The sequence below is a fragment of the Marmota flaviventris genome, chromosome X (assembly GCF_047511675.1).
Source record: "Marmota flaviventris isolate mMarFla1 chromosome X, mMarFla1.hap1, whole genome shotgun sequence".
NCBI lineage: Eukaryota > Metazoa > Chordata > Mammalia > Rodentia > Sciuridae > Marmota > Marmota flaviventris.
In genome coordinates, this window is record NC_092518.1 from 134,537,029 (window position 1) to 134,549,802 (window position 12,774).

Sequence of the window (12,774 nt, forward strand, 5' to 3'; positions counted from 1 at the left end):
AGGGCCAGGAACACCAAAGTCAATCTGGGAGTGCTGGTTCACTGAGCAGATGAAGGTGGAAGACAGCAGAAATGTGGGACACAGCCAGACGCTTGGGAGATGGGTCTTGAGAGAGGGACAGTCCCCTCCCAGTGAAGGGGAGGAAAAGACAAGGCATCCTGGCTCAGAAGCAGAAGTTGGTGTCACCAAAACCAGACATTGCTTCAACTGAAGAGGCCCCTCAGGGCCCCCTTCATGTCCTCATTCCTTAGGCTGTATATGAAGGGGTTGAGCATGGGAGCCACCACTGCATATAGGACGGCGGCCACGGAATCCTCAACTGTGTAAGACGAGGAAGGCCACAGATAAATCCCAAGCAGGGTCCCATAGAACAAGGACACCACCGCAAGGTGAGAACTACAAGTGGAAAAAGCTTTCATCTTGCTCTGAGAAGAATGCAGTCTTAGGATGGCTGAGAAAATGCGCATGTAGGAAAGAGAAATCAGGAGGAAGGGGGTCACAAAAAGAAGGCTCCCCAGGGTATAAACAACCAACTCATTGACATGGATATCTGAGCAGGAGAGCTTTAGCAATGCATAGAGTTCACAGAAAATGTGTTGAATTCTGACACTTGCACAGAATGACAGTGTATCCATAAGCAGGGTGTGGACCAAGGGATAGATGTTTGTGACAATCAGAGCCACAGACAAGGAGGTGACACAGAATTCGGGGCTCATGGTTGCGGCATAGTGAAGAGGGTGACATATGGCTACGAATCGGTCATAGGCCATCATCGCCAAGAGGCCATTGTCCAGTTCTAGAAATAAAATCAGAAAATACATCTGAATGAGGCACCCAACCTAAGGGATGGACTGGCTCTGAGTCTGGATGTTCAGCAGCATCTTTGGTACAGTGACAGAGGTGAAGCAGATGTCCACACAGGATAGACTGGCTATAAAGAAGTACGTGGGCATGTGGAGGGTGGGGGTGGAGCCGATAGCCAGGATGATGAGCAGGTTCCCCACCACCGCGACCAGGTACATGGATAGGAACAGGCTGAAGAGGAGGGGCTGATGTCCAGGCACCGCTGACAGTCCCAGGAGGAGGAATTCTGAGACGATGGTTACATTACTTCTCACCATGGCTTCCAGTTTCTACAAATTCACATTGGAAATACATCCGTCAACACGACCAGAGGCAGTTTGGGGAAGCCCGCACGACACCCATGTCACTGATGGAAATCATACTTGTGGAAGGATCTCCAGCCTGGGGTAGTCAGCACAAGAGAGTATGGGGACCCTACAGGCCACCAAGTGTCTTGAGGGTGCTGCTGAGGGCTGAGGTTCTCCGTGGGACTGACCTTAGTCAACCCCCCTCCTGCTTCCTGGGGAGGAAAGATCCAGGCAGAGAAGATAAAGAGAACTGAAGGAAAGTTGGGGGTTTTTTGGGGGGTGGGGAATGGGTAGAGGCAACTGTGTAAGACTTGTCTCAGTAGGAACTCTCAAAAAGGACCAAGGTTGACCTCCATGAACCATTCTGCTTGTCCATGTAGAGGTGTGAGAGATGACGATTAAGTTAAAATTGTGTGTGTGTGTGTGTGTGTGTGTGTGTCTGTGTGCATGTGTGTGAGAGACAGAGAGAGAGTGTGTGCTCAAACACAGGCACATTATATACTTGAAGAAGATATTCATCAAAATGTTAACAGGGGTTATCTCTGGGATGTGATTGTAACTTGCATCTTTCTTTTTTTATATTTATATTTTTAGTTGTAGTTGGACACACTACCTTTATTTTATTTATTTATATGTGGTGCTGAGGATCGAACCCAGGGCCTTACACGTGCTAGGTGAGTGCTTTTACCGCTGAGCCACAACCCCAGCCCCTGCATCTTTCTTAATACAATAAGCACGTATCGGTTTTCCCACTGTGCTGTATTGATGTCGACAAGTCTTCCAGGAGGATTCTGTGAAGGGCAACTCTCACACAAAAGCACAATTAGGGGCTCATACGCAAACAGTGTCATACAAAAGGGTGTATCATGAAGCCCACTGGATTTGAGAATACTCCCTTCCCCATGCTGAACGTTTCTGAACAGCGAGCTTTCTGGCCTAGCCACTTTCTTCCCCAAGTGGGATCCTGTGCCGCCCAGTGACAATAAGCATTTGTGTCCTACGAATGGAGAAATGGCACACTGGAAGCATCTCCACATAGTAGTTGTCCCAGGAGTTGTATCAAAGCAGTTCCTGGGGCTGCATGCCGAGGCAGCAATGGCATGGGAAAGGCCTGGGGTTCCATCCAGAGAGTCAGTAACCAGAGGCAACCCAGGAATATCACTTTAGGGAGAATAGTAGAAGATTTAACAAAAAGAAATGCACAGCACCACGAGTGGCATATGACTGGCTCAAAGAGACTTTCCCAGTGAATTTAAGATATGCAGCCTATGCTGTTAACAAAAACTGCCACCTGAGCACACACACACACACACACACACACAAAGGCTCTGATGCTGCAAGGAGAAGCACTGCAGGAGGAGAAAGCTCCGGGGCACTTCCCAGCAGATGCAGTGAAAGCAGGGGAGTCCAGTTCGAGAGCACCTAAGTGTTTAAACTGTTTGTTTGGGACATTGGAAATCCCTGAAATCCCCCCCACCCCGCCCCCACTTTCTGTGCATTTGATGTGCTCTGGGTGTGTGTGCACCCGCTGGCACATGCATACCCACGATCCAACAGCCACCTATGCCTCACTTGTCACTGGACTGGTGGACACCGGAGCCTTAAGTCCATCTAGGCTAGGAAAGAGACTGTGACATGGAAGGGCGGGAAGCTCCAGGAGGCGGTGGGAGGTGCCGCTGCCTGTCAGCAATGCAGGAAGGCAGAGGGTGCTTTCTTTCTTTTGAAATTGGTGTCTGAACTCTGTGACAAGGTGGAAGGTTGGCAAAGAGTGGAAGTGGGATGGGTCTGGGTCTGGGTCTGGTGGAAGCTGCTGCCCAGGGCAGGCTGTGGGGGCCTACACCCCTCCCCCATGCTCAGAGGTGTTTGGAGGATCTACTACTGAGACCTGGGCCCTTCTCCCCACACCCCTTGCAGCACATGGACTGAGGCTCTGAGAACACTGGGGGTGTTGCCACCTGCAGGGCTCCATGGGCCACCTGAGAAGGAAGATTGTATTGTAAGTATTCCATTATGATTACTTAATTTTATTTTTATCTTTAAAAATTTATTCTAATTAGTATTACTTAATTTATCCACTTATTCTATATTATTTCTCACCCACTTTTCTTACTTGTCAGTGGAGTTTATAGGTCCTTATTGATAAGTTATCTCTTATTTTTTGAGACACAGTGTGCCCTCAAGTGACCAATGCCACAGTTCCACTGGTGACTACTCTCTCCTCTCCAAGTTGTGCTGCTGACCAAACCCTAACACTTGATCCCACTGGTTGTTTGTTTTGATGCAGAGAATCACCTCCAGCACAGGGCACATTGTAGAGAGACAAATTCCTACTGAAAAGACCCTCATATACCAGACGAAGAGGAATCCACTCCAACAGATTCACAAGCAGTACAGAATCACACAAGGAACCATGATGCCTGAAAAAGTTCACATCTCCCCCAAAACTGAACCAATGATACTGAGGTGGATGAAATGCAAAGAATACAAAACTTGGCCATTCAAATGATCAATGCATTGAAAGAAGAACTAAGGAAGGAACAGAGGGAGACAATATGGGATATGAAAGGTACGTCAATAGCGAGAGACAGATTCTGAAAGAGAACCAAGAGGAAATCTTGGAAATGAAAGGCACAATTAAGTCAAGTGAAAACTCAGTTGAAAGTCTGCCCAACAGATTAGATCCAGGACAGGACAGAATTTCGGAGCACAAGGACAAAGTGGGCAGACATGAATATTCACATGCTCTTAAAGGAAAAAATGAGAAACTATGATCAGAATACGCACAAATCTGGAACGAAATTAAGAGTCCTGACTTAAGGTTCGCAGGTTTTGAGGAAGAAGCAGAGACACAGGCCAATGGCACTGATAACCTAGTCAGTGAAACAATAGCAGTAAAATTTGCAAACCTTGGGAATGAGATGGGCATCCAGGTACTGGAGACACTTAGAACCTCAAATAGACAAGACCCGGAAAGAACCTTCCCACGACACATTATAGTTAAGATGCTGAAAATCCAGAACAAAGGGAAATAATTGTTGTTAAAGCTGCAAGAGAAATTCCAGGTCACCGATAAAGGAAAATGAATCACAAAAACAGCAATTTCTCAGAAGGAAGCATTGAGGCCAGAAAAGCTCAGAAGAATGTGTTTCAAGCCCCCAAAGAAAATAACCACCAACCTGGATGGGCAGACCCAGCAAAGCTATCCTTCAGGAAAATAAAGGGATACAAATAGGAAAAGCAGAAGTCAAATTAGCTATGTGCTGAAGACATGATCCCATATTTAGAAGGCCCCCAAACTCCACCAGAAGACTTCTAGAATCAGCAAGCAGATTCAGAAAACTATCAGGATACAAGAGCAATCTTCATGAATCAATTACTTTCCTATACGCCAGTAATAAAGGTGCTGAGAAAGAAATCAGGAAAATGGTCCCATTCACAACAGCCTTTAAAGAAAACTTGGCATTTAACCTAACAAGATAGGCAAAGGACCTCGACAATAAAAATTGTAGAACACTGAAGAAAAAATTTGAAGAGGAGCTCAGAAGATGGAAAGACTTCCCATGTTCACGGATAGGCAGAATTAATATTGTTAAAATGGCCATACTGGGCTGGGGTTGTGGCTCAGAGGTAAAGCGCTCACCTAGCATGCATGGCATGAGGCACTGTATCCAATCCTCAGCACCATATTAAGTAAATAAATAAAAAGATTGTGTCAACCTATAACCTTTTTAAAAAAAAAAAAAATGGCCATACTACCAAAAGATTCAATGCAATCCCCGTGAAAATACCAATGACAGGGCTGGGTTTGTAGCTCAGTGGTACAGCGCTTGCCTACTGTGTGAGAGGCACTGGGTTCAATTCTCAGCACTGCCTAAAAATCAATAAAATAAAGGTTAAAAAAAAGAAATGCCTTTTAAAAAAATACCAATGACAGGGGCTGGGGTTGTGGCTCAGTGATAAAGTGCTTGCCTAGCCTGTGCGAGGCCCTGGGCCCGATCCTCAGCACCAAATATAAATAAATAAAATAAAGGTATTGTGTCCAACTACAACTAAAAAGTAAATATTTTTTTAAAAATACCAATGACATTCTTTACAGAACTAAAAAAAAAAAATCATCTCTAAAATTCATTTGGAAGAATAAAAGACCCAGAATAGCCATAAAAGCCATGCTTTTTTAGTCAGTTATCACGATAACTGACTCAAATTATACTACAGAGCTGTAGTGACAAAACCAGCATGGTACTGGCATCAAAACAGACACAAAGGCCAATGGAATACAATAGAAGGCACAAAGACAAACTCACAAAGCTATAGTCTCCTTGACAAAAGTACCAAAAACATACCTGGGAAAAAAAGACAGCCTTTTTAATACATGGTGCTGAGAAAACTGCTACCACATGTAGAAGAATGAAAATAGGTCCTTATCCCTCACTTGCACAAAAGTCAACTCAAAATGGATCAAAGACCTAGGAATTAGACCAGAAACTTGGTGACTTCTGGAAGAAAACATAAGAGCATAAACATAAAACATAAACCCTCTAACATATAGGGATGGGCAACAACTTCCTCAACAGGACCTGTAAAGCTCACACAATAATGTGAAGAGTTAAGAAATGTGATGACATCAAATTAAAAAGGTTCCACACAGGAAAGGAAATGATTAAGAGCATGGAGAAAGAACCCACAGAATGGCAGAAAATCTTTGCCAGCTATTCCCTCCCACAGGGGGTTATTATCCAGAATATATAAAGAACTCAAAAAAATCTTAACACCAAAAAATAAAGCCCTCTAATAATAATTCGCTCAATAAATGGCCAAATGTACTAAACAGATATTTCTCAAAATAAGAAACGCAAAGGGACATCAAGTATGTGAGAAAAATGTCTGACATCCCTAGAACCAGGGAAATGCAAATCAAAACTACACTGAGATTTCATCTCACTCCAGTCAGAATAGCAACCATCAAGAACAGAAAGAAATAATGAATTCTGGCAAGGATGTGTGGACAAAGGAACACTGGTAAACTGTTGGGGGTGGGGGTTGTACATTAGCAATTCCACTACAGAAATTGGTATGGAACATTCCTGAAAACCATATGAACCAGCTATCCCACTTCTTGGTATTTATTCAAAAAAATCTAAATTCGGTGTACTGTAATGATCCACGCACACCAATGTTTACGGCAGTAGTCGAGTTATGGAACCAGTCTCGGTGTCCATCAACACAAGAATGGACAAAGAAAATGCGATGTAGACACCCAATGGTGTTTTATTCAGCCACAAAGAACAAAATGTGAAGGAAAATGGATGGAACTGGAGAACATCATGTGAAGCGAAATAAGCCACACTCAGAAAGTCAAAGGTCAAATGTTTTTCTCTCACATGGGAAAGCTAGAGAGAATAAAGGGGGAAAAGAGGGCCCTTGAGAAAACGGAAGAGAGGCCTTTAGGGTAGAGGAAGGGCGTTGGGGGAGAGAGGAGCACAGGGCAATGGGGAGATGCTGTGGAGTGAAATTGATCAGATTATGTTATATGCATATACGTCCATACTGCAGCAAAACCCACTTTCGGCATAGTTAACATGCACCGATTCGGAAAAAAAAGAAGTCATGTCCCGATGTCTTTGTCTCATCTTCTCGGGTCCAGGCCATGGAATCTGCAAAGGCGACATGTCTACGTGGTATGATTGCACCAATGGACATAGCTATGCTTATAAATCTGAAATTCAGATGAAGTAGTAAAGAGAGTAAAAATTGATTTTAAAATATTGATTCAAAAAGGGATAGATGATGGACTGGACAGACAACTCTCCATGGAAGAGACTGAAAAGCTCTCGTGGCTCTCCCCATAACGATGAACTACATGCTGTTGACCCAGGTGCTTTTAACGAACAAATTATTTTAACTCATCAGATGGTCAACTCCCTAACCCCATATCAAATACTAACAGGAAAGGAATAACATCTACCTTGTTCACTGCTCAATCCCCACGGCCTCCAGACAGCATAGCATTGAAGCTAAAACCAGGCAACCTCAGTGCACACAAAGGAATAGTGAGACACGAATCTTGAATATGAGCAAAGTGTAGTGAAAGGTTAATGAATTAAATGGGAATACAATTGTGGTGGATATTATGACTCCTATTAATGAGATTGAGTAAAACAATTGATGGAAAGAGAAATACTGGATCATGAACTGAATGGATGCTAAAATGAAACTTGTTAAATTTGGTGTTCCCTCTTGATTTTTGAAGCCCTTAGTGAAACTGCAACTGAAGGCTTGTCTCAAAGCACCAGAGCCTGGATGTCCCTTCCCCTGAATAAGCTGCCCCACCCAGACGTCTCCCTCATACCCCAACCCTTTCCATGTGCTCTCTGCAACTCATAATGTGTGATCCATCTCTTCTCAAGGCACTGCTCCACCCTGTACCTTAATATATGCTTGGCTGTGTCCACAGGGACACTACTTTCTCAGTCTGGTCCAGGGCAGACTGTCTTTTCCCTTTACCTCACATAACTCAGGTTCAGGAAGCAGGGCCAATGACCACGCCTCCCTCCCATTGCTACTTGCCAACGCAATATTTCCTCTGCCATCTTAAAGGAGACTCCCAGGAGTGACATCAGCAAACACAGCATGGAATGAAGCTTCTGGGGACTGGTCCTTCACAGAAACACTGGAAAAATATGCAGAAACTATCAGAATCAACTTCTTCCGAACTCACAAAAACAGCCAAAGACTTTCAGCACCCTAGCAAATGTGGAATCAAGAAAAAGGTGACTTAGCCAGGTGTGTGTGTGTGGGGGGGGTTGCACGCCTGTAATCCGAGCAGCTGGGGAGGCTGAGGCAGGAGGATCGTGAGATCAAAGCCAGCCTCAGCAACTTAGAGAGGCCCTAAGCAACTCAGTGAGACCCCATTTCTAAATAAAAAAACAAACAGGGATGTGGCTCAGTGGTTAAGCACCCCTGGGTTCAATCCCCAGTACCAAAAAAAAAAAAAAAACCCACAAAGAAAAGACTGAATCATGTGTCTCCGGTTTTGCAAGGCTGGCTGCAGTTTTTGTGGTTACAGCAGAAGAGAACACGAGGCAAGGAAACAAAAACCGGTAGGGGAATGTGAAAAAAGAGCATCCCTAGGAAGGGACCCATGTGCATACTGCAAGGAAGAGTGGCGTTGGCAGCATGACTGCCTGAAATTACAGTAAGGGAGTGAAAGGGAGAGGGGAAGTCGCATAGACAGATGGTGAACTACAGCTGCGATTCAGATGATGGATGGGGACTCCCAGGGGCTCCCTTCAGTCTTCTGGAGCCAATTCCAACTTCCTCACAGGAGCCCTGTTTAGAATTGACAACGGGGAACAAAATGGTTGATTTTCTTATGTGCTGGTACCACCTATTCTGTTCTCAATACTGAAGTGGCTTGCTGTAGACAAAAGGCGGTATTTGTTTTAGGTGCCAATGCAAAAGAAAACTTTCCTCCAACCTGTGGAATGCCAACTAGGAGAATTAAAACTTAAACAGTTTTCTCTGCGTGCCAGGACGTCAATTCCATCATCAGGATGGGATCTGCTGTCCAGAGGAAATGATCTGGTAACCTTCTCTCAGAAGAAGACAGCAGCTCCACCTGCAGGTCGCACTAGAACAAGCCACAAGATTGCAGAAGCTGCTTACTCACAAGGAGGAAACAGCAGAGGGGTCCTTTCCCGCTGAGACCTATGAGACAGCACAGATGGAGCCTGGGTGCAACAGTGAGCGACCACCCAGTAAACGCTGAGTTTAAAGAGTGAGCTACTGTACCTTAGAAGAACAATACAGAGGTGTTAGAAGGAGTGCAGCCAGTGTTAGAGAAGTTTCTTCAGTGTGGACTAACTTGCTCTTGTTGGTCACACTACAATATCCCAGTTCTGCCAGGACGTAAGCCTCATGCACAGATTTCTTCAGGATTTGAGAGCTACTGATAACATTGTGCAACAAACATGTTCACCCTGCTCTGCCAAATCCTTGTACTCTATCAATTCTTATACCTGGGCATCACCAACAGCTTTCGGTATCAGACCTGAAGCAGGAAGCATGCTTTCTTTTGTATCCCACTGGAGGGCACTTCTCAGTTACTGTTTGCTTTTGAATGGCGAGAAATTAAAGAACTTTTGTCCTGGGAGCAAAAGCCATCTTCCAATGCTGCTCTGCTGTCTCAGGGTTTTAACCGCCCCCACCACCACCACCACCACCACCACCACCACCACTCTTGGTGAGATTTGAGCAAAGACTGAAGAGGTCTGCACTTGGAAGAGAAGAAGGTCTTGCTGAAATATATTGATGATTGGCTTAGAGCAAGCCCCGTTTAGGAAAAATGTCCACTTGACACCATTTTGGTACTGAATCACCCAGTGTGCTATGGATACAAAGTGTCGCCCTTGGAAGGTCAGATTGGCAAGCAGAGAGGAGTTTACCTTGAGTTTTAATTTAAACAAGGAAAAGGGAGCTTGATGTCCAATTGGAAACAATCACTAACGTCAAAGTCCCCATAAACAGGAGACGGCTGTGAGAGTTTCTAGGCGTGGCACAGAGTTCTGCCCAATCCAGGGTCCTAGTTTTGGACGTAGACTTAAATCTCTCTTTATGAAGCCTTCAAGGGCTGGACTCAGTCCTGACATTAGACCACTGAGTGCCAGCAAGCCTCTAACTCTGTCAAAGAAAATTGACATCAGCACAGCCCAAGGGTGGCTTGAGTCTCGAAAGCACTCCAAGTTGTAAGTCCACAAAAAACAAGACATAGTTGTATGTCTACTTGTTCAGGTGCTTGGAGATTGTCCTGGACCTGTAGCTTCTTTCTCCAAACAACTGGAACAAACAACCAAAGGATGGACACGCTGTGTCTGAGCAGTCACTCAGAGACATCTTACATAAGTCAGAAAAGTCCACCTTGGGACAGGCCAGTAGGGTACCTGTGCCTCAGCAGGTTGTTTTGTTTGGGGGTTTGGGGACACTGGGGACTGAACCCAGGGGTGCTTTCCCACTGAGCTACATCCCCAGCCCTTCTGAATTTTTATTTTGAGACAGGGTCTCACTAAGTTCCCAAGGCTGGCCTCAAACTTGCGATCCTCCTGCCTCAGTCTCCCAAGTCACTGGGATTACAGGCATGAGCCACTGTGCCTGGCTGAAGCCAGTCTCAAAACACCTACATGAAGGGACATGTTGTAGCATGAATGAACTGGCAGTTTGGATATGGTCTTTCTTGATGGAAGACCCTTTCTAGCTTCTGTGGTCACTGCTCCCCACCTTTTAAATTAGAAAACAAAGCCATAATTGAACGATATGTGTGGTTGGGTCAGATGTTAACTATCTTGGGTCCCTGTGCTCTTTCCAGGTTTGCCCACCTGACTTACGAGCCACTCTGCCCCTTCCATCCTGGTGGACCTGAGGACCTGAAGAAAAGGGCACCAAGAAGTTAAAGGACCATATGATTCACTCTTAACAACCCACTATCCAGTGGCGCTTGCAGAGTAAAGCCTTGGGTCCATTCCTCTAGAGCAAAGCAAGTTCCACCAATGGAAGACACTTCTGGTCCTTCTTTGGAGTCTCTCCGGACCTGCACACCAGGAGAGGATCCTAAATATTTATTTGGAAGAACAAGATAACTAAGACAAGGAATTATGAGGATACGAACCCCTCTGATTATGTCTCTGATTTTCCACATGCCGCACACTTGATAGGACGAAGCCCAAATTAGGATAATTCAGACTTTGGCCACCACTGCCAAAGTGAATTATCACTGAACTTGTCACCCCAAGCGTCATCCACGCGTGACATGGGGGTCGGCTACTTCAACCTTCATGTGTTGCCTCCGATCTCCGAGGCTGTGGGAAACACGACCCTGATGAGCAACCGGGAATTGTGTACCATGCATGTCACAATCACCAAATGCCCGATCCCACTTCTGCCTTGAAATGGTCCCCTAGAATCCATCCCCTATGCATCCTGGACTCAGGTCTGCAAGCTCCTGAAATGCCATCCCCTCCATAAAACTATCTCAATCCAGACCCTTGCCCATCGCCAGCACCCCTTCTACTCCTTCTGTCCCCACCTCCCACTGCCTGTCTAGACTCCTGTGTCCTCAAATGCTCCCCAACAAGCACATCCACCCACCCCTTGGCCTACGTATAGTGTTACTGCTGAACCGTATGGATGGGTCTCCTCTCGATTTCTGTCATAGCCCTACATTCCAGAGCCGAGCCTTCGGAATCAATCTTCAAGAGCAGTCCTTGCACCGGGTGCACCACGTGAAGTGGGGCTGGGCCTCCATCAGGCGCCCTCTACAACTGGTGGCCTGAGTCATTAGTATCAGAGTATAGCTGGCCTGGCTTTGTCTGTGGTCTCTTCCTTCCTGACAGAGCAGGTCACTTCCACCATTTGCTCTGTAAGCCAGATGCTGCTATCAGGAAAGTAGGGGCATATGAGGGGAAGAACCCAGCTTTCTGGGCTCTGGACTCACCCCGCCTTGCTTTGCAGATTGCTAAGAACTGGGCTGTGCTCCCAGCATAACCACCCACCCCCACCATAACCAGCATCTGCTACTATCACTCCCCACCTGCCATAAGTGGAATCTGGGGAAATGCTGAACTTCTTCTGCATCATGGTCGCCATGTAACGTCCGGCAAGTCGCCACTTCCAGAGTTAGCATTTCTTGCTCTGTCTCAAAGCATCGTTTGTTCCTCGGAATTAAATTGCATCCTCCATATGGAAGGCCATCCACAAGTATTTAAAGGATTCTAAATGGTGACAGTTGAGATGGTCACCAGGGCCAGGAGTTCTGGAGTGTGACACAGCTGAATTCGGACCCACTTCTGCCTCACTCTAGCAGAGTGAAGTCTGGACAGTTAGGTCACCTCACTGAGCTTTGGTGTCCTTGCCTATGGAACACTCCCTCGTACATTCTCCCGAAAGATGAGTGAGAAACGAGACACGTATGTGAAGCTCCCAGCACAATTTTTTAGCATATTGCCTTTTATATTTCTGCTTTTTGTTTGGATTTGTTTGGCAGTGCTGGGCACTGAACCCAGGGCTTGGTGCATGCCAGGTGAGTGTTTGACCACTGAGCTATGCCCAGCCCAGCCCAGCCCAGCCCAGTCCAACTTTTTACTTTATTTCTTTTTTTCTTTCTTGGGGTGCTAAGGATGGAACCCAGGCCCTGACACATGCTCAGCAATTACTCTTTCACTGAGGTACATCCCCAGCCCTCCCAGCACAGTCCTTTGCTCTAAACCAAGGCTGCCATATTGATTGGCAGCTTTTGATGTTCTCTGGTAACCTAGAGCCTGGGGGCCACACAGCTCTATCCTGACAGACCCAGAAGGGACCCTCCAGCCTGGCCTTTTCCTGGACCTTGCCAGTAGGGTCTCTTGGTGCATGCCAACCAAAGTCTGGAGATCCCGAGAAAACCCAATACGGAAAGGCATTCTGAATGGTAGTAAACTGCAATGCTGGCTGGGATCCTAACTTTACCTGCTGAGAGGTGGATTCTGGGGCTGGGGTTGGTGTGTCCAGGCCAAGAAACCCCCAGCACACCTGGGCCCCCTTCATTAGTTACCAGGATCTTGCATGGGTAGGGAGTGATGGGACCAAGCCCCAC

General features: G+C 46.1%; 1 pseudogene; it reads right to left on the reverse strand.

Moving 5' to 3' along the window:
• Positions 1–203: 203 nt before the first annotated feature.
• Positions 204–1,321, reverse strand: LOC139703191 (olfactory receptor 1N2-like; annotated as a pseudogene).
• Positions 1,322–12,774: the final 11,453 nt, after the last annotated feature.